We start from the raw sequence: 9,221 nt of genomic DNA on the forward strand, positions 1-9,221 counted from the left end.
AGGAATTCCCTTGGCAGAAAGCTGATTTTTCTTGAAGGAAGTCTTCTCTGTTTTTTGTGTATAGTCACTGGATGGCTGTCGTTTTTCAGGAGTTGCCACTGCTCCCCTCAGGGATAGAGACCTGAGTGGTAACTGTGGTCTTTTTTAGTCCAGAGGATTCTCCTCTCACCCAGGGATGTCCTGAAGACAGCTGCCCTTCTTCTGGGTTTCTTGCTGTAAATTTAATGATCTGCTGCTGTGAACTGTGTGTCCCGTGGTTTGATCAGTTTTGTTAGGGATAACTAATTGCCCCTTGGAGCCTTATCTGAGGGTTGATCTTGGCGATTCTGGGCTTTGGTAGGTCTGAGTTTGGAGCTCTGTGTCCCAGTCCAAAGCGGTAATCTGTGGTGGGTGGGCACAGCTTTCCTGGTAACAGCAGGCTATCTGGTGCACAGCAGGTCCCTGGGTTGGGCCAGTCTGTGTGACCTATTCCAGGGATAATACTGGTAGCCTAAGTCTGTCCTCTTTGCTTAGTTCCCTGTGAGGATTTCTCCTGACAGTGACTCCCAGCCTCTGTTGCCCTGGGGCACACAGTTGGAGAGCTGGTGCAAAGCGACGGTTTGTGACTGCTGCTGGAGCCCAGTGCAGTGTCGTCCACTTGGACCCTCTGGTCTGTGAGACCTTTTCCAGGAAAGGACTGGGTGGTTTAAGTCAGTACCGTTTCTTTCCTTCCCTGTGGATTCTCTCCCAACAGGGACTACCAGTCTCTTTTTTGCCCTGGGACACACAGCTCAGTCTGTGCCAGATAGCTGGAGCACAGAAACTGTGCCTGTGTTTGGAGCACAACTCAGAGATGGCTTCTAGGACCCACCGGTCTGCGAGACATTTTCCAGAGAAAGACAAGGTGACCCAAGTCAGAACCATTTCCTCCTTCCCGGTGGATTTTCTCAGGACAGGGACTCCTGGTCTATGTTGTTTTTGTGCCCACAGATCAGCCTGGGAATATGATCAGGACTTGAAGGTCTGTAGCTCTGGTCTGTAGCTCTGGTCTGGGGACCTAGTGTCTGAGCAACCCGGGATCTCTTCTGGGTTCTGACTGGTGACCCGAGAGTGGTCCCAACTGATTCCCATGCCATGGGGGTTTCCTGTCTCCTGGGAAACATGATTGCTGTTGATTTAGGGCCCAGAGTTCAGTCTCTTGGTAGCTGTACAGGAAATGTTGTCCTGCTCCTCAGGTGCCCTGTTCTCCTGGCACTGCCATCTTGTCATTGATTATAATTTCTCTTATGACATCGCAATGTTATTATGACATCTGAATGCTATGATGAGATCACAAGGCAAATATTTCATCACAATGGTATTATAACATCACAATCGTATTATGACACCTCAATGGTGTTATGGCATTACAATGCCACATGCCAATGGTGCTATGAGTTAACAATGCTATGATGACATCACAATGTTATTATGACATCATAATGTTATGAGTACATCACAATGTTATTACGACAGCACAATGATATGAACTGACAGTGCTATTATGACATCACATAGCTATGATGACATCTCAATGCTCTTACAGCATAATTGTGTTATGACATCACAATGGAATTATGACATTTTGATGCTATTATGACTTCACTATGGTATGACTTTAAAATGATATTAGGACATCTCAAATCTATGATGATTTCACAATGGTATTATTAATTAATGGTTGTATTATGACACCTCACTGCTATAATGACATAACAACTGTATTATGACTGATTGTGGTATGACAGCACGATGGTGATAAATTATAGAGATCTTCAGGACTGTTTGCTACTTCTTGGTGATGGTACAAAAGTGGCAGCAAGGTTGAGCTCAGTTTTATTTAAGGATTTGGCACTGAGGCTCTGATCATGTTTCAATGAGTATATGAACAACACATACTTTAATTGATGTATTTTAAAGGAAAATTTGTGTGACACATGGTGGGTAGAAATTTGAACCTGGGAGCAATGGAAAAGGAGTGTAATGAATGTTACATGCAATTACCATATAATCAATAAAAATAATATGTTGAGAACTTTCACAATGACTTATCAAGGATAATAGAGTCTGCTAAAGGAGGGCAGAGATTTAATTTGTCAGACATGCTTTCCAGGAACTCAATATCTAGCAGAGAATCCTAGCCATGAACTAGTGGTTACCTGCTACTTCAGACCTCATGAGCTCATGTGGCACCTCTCAATAAGTACTTCTGGCATGAACACTACCTTTAGAGGGTTTGTCTGGAGGAACACAGCAAAAACCCAGCTGCTCTTTTGTCCTATGCATATAAGACAGGTTCAGTTTTAACTGTAAAGCCCAGGATGAGGAGGGTTCCTCACTGACCACTGAGTAGGCTACATCTGCCAATCCAGCCAGATTATACAAGGCAAACATGGTAATAGAAGGTTGGCAACACTACTCTGGAACAGCTCCAGCTGTCAATTAGTTTATTGCCCCTCAGTTCTCCTTTTACATACATTGATCTTTCTCTCTTTCAGCCAAACCACTCCCAGGAATTGTCTGCCTTCTTTTTCTTTTTCCTGCTCTTAAAGACTCAGTACCACAGGAAACTCTAGACACTGCCAGCCTATTACATAAGTAAGAATGTGAAGGTACATTCAGTGAGTACACAAGTAACTGCTCAGTTCAAAGGTACAACCTAGGAAATTTCAGTTCCAAGACCACAGTAAGAGACTACCTTGTCATTTGGTACATTCCTTTTAATCCCACATCGCTTTGAAGCTTCGCTACTTATGAAAAATATAGTTAAATAAACATTAATGTTTCATTTCCTACTTGACATTGTCAGAGAGGTAAAAAGAAGTAAAGGTCTGGGATGTGTTTTCAGTGATGAGATAAACGCTTGTTGGGTTTCACAAGAAAAAGTCACATGTACACAGGATCAGAGACACTTGAAACTAAGGAAAGTTTATGTGCTCATCTCCATGGAAGCCTCAAGGTTCTCTCAGGTGCTGATTGGCTGAGATGGAGAATGATGTCATGAAAGCCAATAACAGTTTCAGGAGCCAGTTATTAAAAGGACCAAGAGGACAGCCTGCTTGAGTATTCCTGCATGCCTCAATAGTGGCAGCTGAAAGCACAGAAACAGAGATTACACTTTCTGTGTCCCAGACTCTTAGTTCAGGAAAAGTGTCACATAATTTTTTCAAATGATCATTAATAGTGTCATGTGTCTTTGATATGTGAGTTTCATATTATCACAGACAACACTTATATTTTTTAAATGCATAGATATGTCCTCCATCAGTTAATTACCTACTGTGAAAATGCTCCCTGACCAAGGCAACTCTCTGAGCAAAAAGGTTAATTAGCTACTTGTTTAGATTTTTACAGAGACCATCCACCATGTAAGGTCAGCAAGCAGTCATCTTGATGTAGTCCTTCAGCAGAACTGAGAGCTTTTCACACTGAACCCAAAGCAGCAGGTAGAAAAAGGGAGACTGAGAAAGATGGACAGAGAAAGAACTACAGAAACAGATTCAGAAATAGAGAGACCAAGACTGAAAGAAACAATGATATAAAGTGATAAAAACTGAGAGACAGAGACTCCATTTTCTCTGGTCACTATCACACAGATATGTCCTCAGTCTGTGAAGTTCTGCCTTGAAAAATGCTCCCTGACCAAGGCAACTCTTTGAACAAAAAGGGTTTTATTGGGACCTTGCTCATATTTTTATGGGGAATAATGTCATATCAGCAAGCAGTCATCTTGTTCTAGTCCTTTAGCCAAACTGAGAGCTTTTCAGACTTAACCACAAGGGGCAGGCAGAAAGAAGGTGACACAGAGAGAAAGAGCTAGAGAAACACATTCATACAGAGACAAAGACTGACAAAAATATTTAAATTGACAGAGACAGAGAGAGAGAGAGAGACTCCATTCTGTCTGCTCACATTCATTGGCATATCATCCTCAAGGCATACCTTCCTATAATACAATTTCAGGAATTATATTATCCCACAAGTCCATATATCCTAACACTTCCTAGACATTTACTCAATGGGGACTCCACATATAAATAAATAAGCTTCAGGGAAACATTGCAATTCAAATCATCAGGAAGTAGAAGATGGAGGGGTTTATATGCTAAAAGAATATAGTTATCCTGATAGTTTGTAATATAGTACAATGATTAAAGTCCCAGCAACTTCGAAAGACTAAAGAACAGGATTGAAAAATTCCTTTTGGGAAAACATGGAACATTTCCATAATGGAATGTTCTTAAGCTAAGATAATGATATCATGATTTTTGCAGGCAAATGGAAGAAAACAGGAATTATCATCCTGGTTGAAGTAACTAAAATGCAAAAAGACAAATATGGTATGTATTTACTAATTAGGAGGTCTCCAAATTATGGGGGATAAAGTTTCAAAAGGCTATTTATTCTGAATAAACTAGTCTTCCACTAGGGGAATAGGATGGTAGTGAGTTGAGTTTTTGGGTCAAGGTATCTTATGGGAAATTTCAAGCAACCCGGCTGTTGTTATTTAAATATGTTGCTCTTTGCCCTCACCTGATAGATCAGTGCCATGTTCTTTTATCCACAGAGACACTTCCTTCTGCATCAAATGTGATTGCATATAGAGACCCACAGTCTAATATTATGCAGAGAAAGACCTTAAAACAGCCAGCTCAAAGTGGGATTTCTCTATGAAATTCTCCCTCCACTCTGAGTTCTGGGAAGTCTGTAGGAGAGGAGTTATAGAGTGTCATAAGTGGAGGTAATTGAGGACATATGGAGAACAATGCCATGAGAATCAGGCCACAGAGAAAGATGATGCAGTCAGCCTTGGTGAGAACTGATAAGCTATGGTCAGATAGAAGCCAGAGAAGGACCTCCCCTATCAGGAAAAGTGTCACATTTTTTTTTAATTTTAATTTTTATTAATTACAGTGTATTCACTTTGTCTCCCCCATAAACTCCTCTCTCCTCTCCTCGCAGTACCACCTTCCCTTCCCCATCTGCACACATGCCCCTCTTCAAGTCCACTGATAGGGGAGTTCTTTTCCTTCTTTCTGAACCTAGTTTATCATATCTCAACAGGACTGGTTTCATTGTCATCTTCTGTGGCCTGGTTAGGCTGATTACCTCTCAGGGAAAGGTAATAATCAGTTCATGTCAGAAGCAGTCCCTATTCCCACTACTATGGAAGCACCTTGGACACTGAAATTCCATGGGCTTCAGTTTTGTGCAGGGTGACAAGTATGGATCTATTTTCATTTTTCTACATGTAGACATCCAGTTAGAACAGCACCATTTGTTGAAGATGCTATCTTTTTTCCATTGAATGGTTTTGGCGTCTTTGTCAAAGATCAGGTGTCCATAAGTGTGTGGGTTTATTTCTGGGTCCTCTGTTTGGTTCCATTTATGCACCATTCTGTTTCTATGCCAGTACCATGCAGTTTTTAAAACTGTTGCTCTATAGTACAAGTTAAGATCAGGGATGGAGATCCCTCCTGAAGATCTTTTATTGTAGAGGATTGTTTTAGCAATTCTGGGTTTCTTATTATTCCAGATGAAGTTGAGAATTTTTCTTTCCAGGTCTGTAAAGAATTGTGTTGGTAATTTGATGGGCATTGCATTGAATCTGTAGATTGCTTTTGGTAAGATGGCCCTTTTTTACTATGTTAATCTTGCCTGCTCTTTGATCACCTCCCTCTGGCGGGGAGCAGCCTTACCAGGCCATAGTAGAGGACAATGCAGCCACTTTTGATGTGAACTGACAGACTAAGATCAGAAAGGAGAGGAGAACCTCCCCTATTAGTGGACTTGGGGAGTGGCATGCAAGCAGAGGGAGGAGGGAGGGTGGGATTGGGAGGGAAAGAGGGAGGGGCTTATGGGGGGATGCAGAATGAATAAAGTGTAATTGATGAAAAAATTTTAAAAAAAAGGAAAAAAATAATTTAAGAACCTTAAATGACTTTCAAAAGTGGAGGAAAACATGGAGTTAGTCAATTGGCATGGAGCACATCTCGCCCCAGGGGGCAATGGTCTCCTGAACCTACTCAGACCTCGGACACCACCACTGCTAGTTCTAGAACTGACGTAGGATGTTCCAACAAGGGGGTTAAGGCTTCTCATAATGTTTCCTATAAACCCACACCTGTTTGCTATATCCCCCATTTTTATTCATTATTAGCCAGATAGAGCCAAGTAATTGTGGTTATGATACTTGCTTTTTTGCCCAATGCTGGAATGCTAGTAAATTTAGGTATGCCCAGGTTACTCGCATGCCTCACTGCGTGCCTGTGCCCGTTGATGCCCCTCATGCTATGACTCTCTTCAGACAGAAAAGGGATCTTGGAACTACAGCCACCATTGTTACTACCATCTCATTGGCGGCTGTTGGAGCTACCACCGGGTCATTAGCCATGAGTCATACAGGGCAGACTGCTCAGACCCTGAACAATCATTTAGCCAAAGTAGCTCATGCCTTAGTTGTACATAAAGGAATCAATGCTCAACTAAAAGGAAGCTTGATGGAGTTCAATCAGAGGATTGACCTCGTGCAGGAGCAAATTGATACCCTATGGCAAATCGCTCAACTTGGCTGTCAATGAAAATATGCTGGACTTTGAGTCACTAGCATATAACATGAGAATTTTTCCTGTGCTGAAAATCTGTCTAAACAATTGTCAAGCTATATTTTAGGTAATTGGACTGGAGAATTTGATACTACGATGGAGCAGCTGAGAGTGGCCATTGTCACAGTAAATTCTACCAGAGTGGACGCAGGACTAGCCACAGGATTATCATCATGGATTGCTGCAGCCATGAATCATCTGAAGGAATGGGCGGGCATGGGAGCATTAGCAGGCCTTCTGGTGTTGGTCACCTTGGTTTGCCTGTGGTATATATGCAAGATTAGAGTCTCACAACAGTGTGATGCAGCCATGATCATTCAGGCCTTTACAGCCATTGAAGCAGGACATTCTTCCCAAGCATGGTTGGATACCATAAAAAGCTAAAATGTTATGCTCAGGATGCGAGGCTAGGCACTGCACTCAGGGTCAGCCACTTTGGACCCAGAGAAGAGCATGTCTGGTTGCATGCGGGTTGATGCCCCAGGTCCCGCCTCTGAGAAAAAGGTATCGGACGGGTCTGATGCTCTTTGGGTGGATGACACCTAAATGAACATCGGTACAAAGTCCCAATTTATTTCTAATATCAGAGATCAGACCCCTACTCTTGCCTGATGCGTCTAAAACAAAAAGGGGGAACTGTAGAGAGCTGCGGAATGCTATGCCTTAAAGATGGAGCTGGTTTCCGCCTTCCACCTTCCTGATAGTGAGTGCTCTCTGTCACGAACAATTCCACATTTGGCTAAGGCTGAGGATCTGGCTTGCTTCCATGTATGTGGACCTATCTGCATTGCCCATGAGGCATGCTGGGGTTGGCTACCCAGAGGCTATTTTAAGCTGTGGGCTGGCTTTCCCCAGGGTCCAAGGATTGTTCAAGGTTCCTAAATAAACTGCATTGAAAAAAAAAAAGAAAGCACAAGATTTATTTCCAGAGTGGTTGTACAGTTTACATTTCCACCAGCAGTGGAGGAATGTTTTCCTTTCTCTACAATCTCTCCAGCATTTGTTGTCACTTGAGATTTTTATCTTGGCCATTCTGATGGGCGTAAGGTGAAATCTCAGGGTCATTTTGATATGCATTTTCCTAATGGCTAATGACATTGAGCATTTCTTTAAGTGTTTCTCTGCCATTCGATATTCCTTTATCTAGAATTCTCTGTTTAGCTCTGTTCCCCATTTTTTTAATTTCTAATATTTTTATTTTTTAATTGTGTCACTAAAATTTCCATAACCAAGAAGTCTTTTTACAAATGTAGTCCTAGATAAATATTTAATTATTTGTGGTAGACTGCCTTTTATTTTTCTTTTTAGAGTCTTGATGAATTGCTACCATTATTATTTGATGACCCTTATGTCTTCATTTTTTAACTTTTATTATTTACACTTTATTCAGTTTGTATCCCCCCATAATCCCCTCTTTCCCCCCTCCTAAAACCTACCTTCCCTCCCTCTCCTTCAAGCATGCCCCTCCCCAAGTCCACTGATAGTGGAGGTCCTCCACTCCTTCCTTCTGAACCTAGTCTAATATAATACCCAATAATATTATAATATCACAATTGTATGATATCCCAGTGGTGTTATGAGATCCCAATGGTATTCTGAATTCACAATGGTATTATCATATCACAACGCTATTATGACATCACAAAACTATGATGACATCACAAAACTATGATGATACCACAATACCATCATTTAGTTACAATGGTTTTATGACATCACAATGGAGTTATCAGATCACAATTCTACTATGACATCACAGTGTTATTATGATATCACAATGCAATTATGACCTCATATAGAAAAATATAACAATGGAATTTTGAAATCACAATGGTATTATGACCTCAAAATGGTATTATTACATCACAATGCTTTTATGATATCACAATGGTCTCATGACTTCACAATGCTATTATGACATTTCAATGATAATATGACTCATAGTATAATGATATCCCCATGGTATTATTACATCCCAATTGTATTATGACATCATAATTTTGGTGTGGCTTTGCAATTCTATTAGGACATCAAAATGCTATGATGAATCACAATTATCTTATGAGCTCAAAAAAAAAGATATGGCAATGGAATGACCTCTCAATGTTATTAAGACATCACAATGCTATTATGACTACACAATTGTGTTATTAATTTATAATGATATGACATCACAATGCTATTTTGACATCACATTGCTATTATGAAATCACAATGCTGTTATGTCATCAGTATGTATAATGATATCACAACGGTATTATGACATCAAAATTCATCATGACATCCCAATGCTATTATGACAGCATTATGCTATTTAGACATGATTGTGGTATGATATCACAGTGTAATTATGACATCACAATGGTATTATGTCATTGCGTTAGTTTCATGACATCCAATGGTTTTATGATTTTACAATGGTATTATGACAACACAACGGTATTATGATTTCACCATGGTATTATAACATCACAGTCTTATTATGATATTACAATGCTATTATGACAATGAAAATTTAAGCAATATGAACTAGAGAAATTTGGGACCAGGGCTGGAAAAGCAGCTTGGAGGTTAAGAGCATTGTTTACTCTTATAGAA

Source organism: Meriones unguiculatus (genome assembly GCF_030254825.1).
Source record: "Meriones unguiculatus strain TT.TT164.6M chromosome Y unlocalized genomic scaffold, Bangor_MerUng_6.1 ChrY_unordered_Scaffold_23, whole genome shotgun sequence".
Classification (NCBI taxonomy): Eukaryota; Metazoa; Chordata; class Mammalia; order Rodentia; family Muridae; genus Meriones; species Meriones unguiculatus.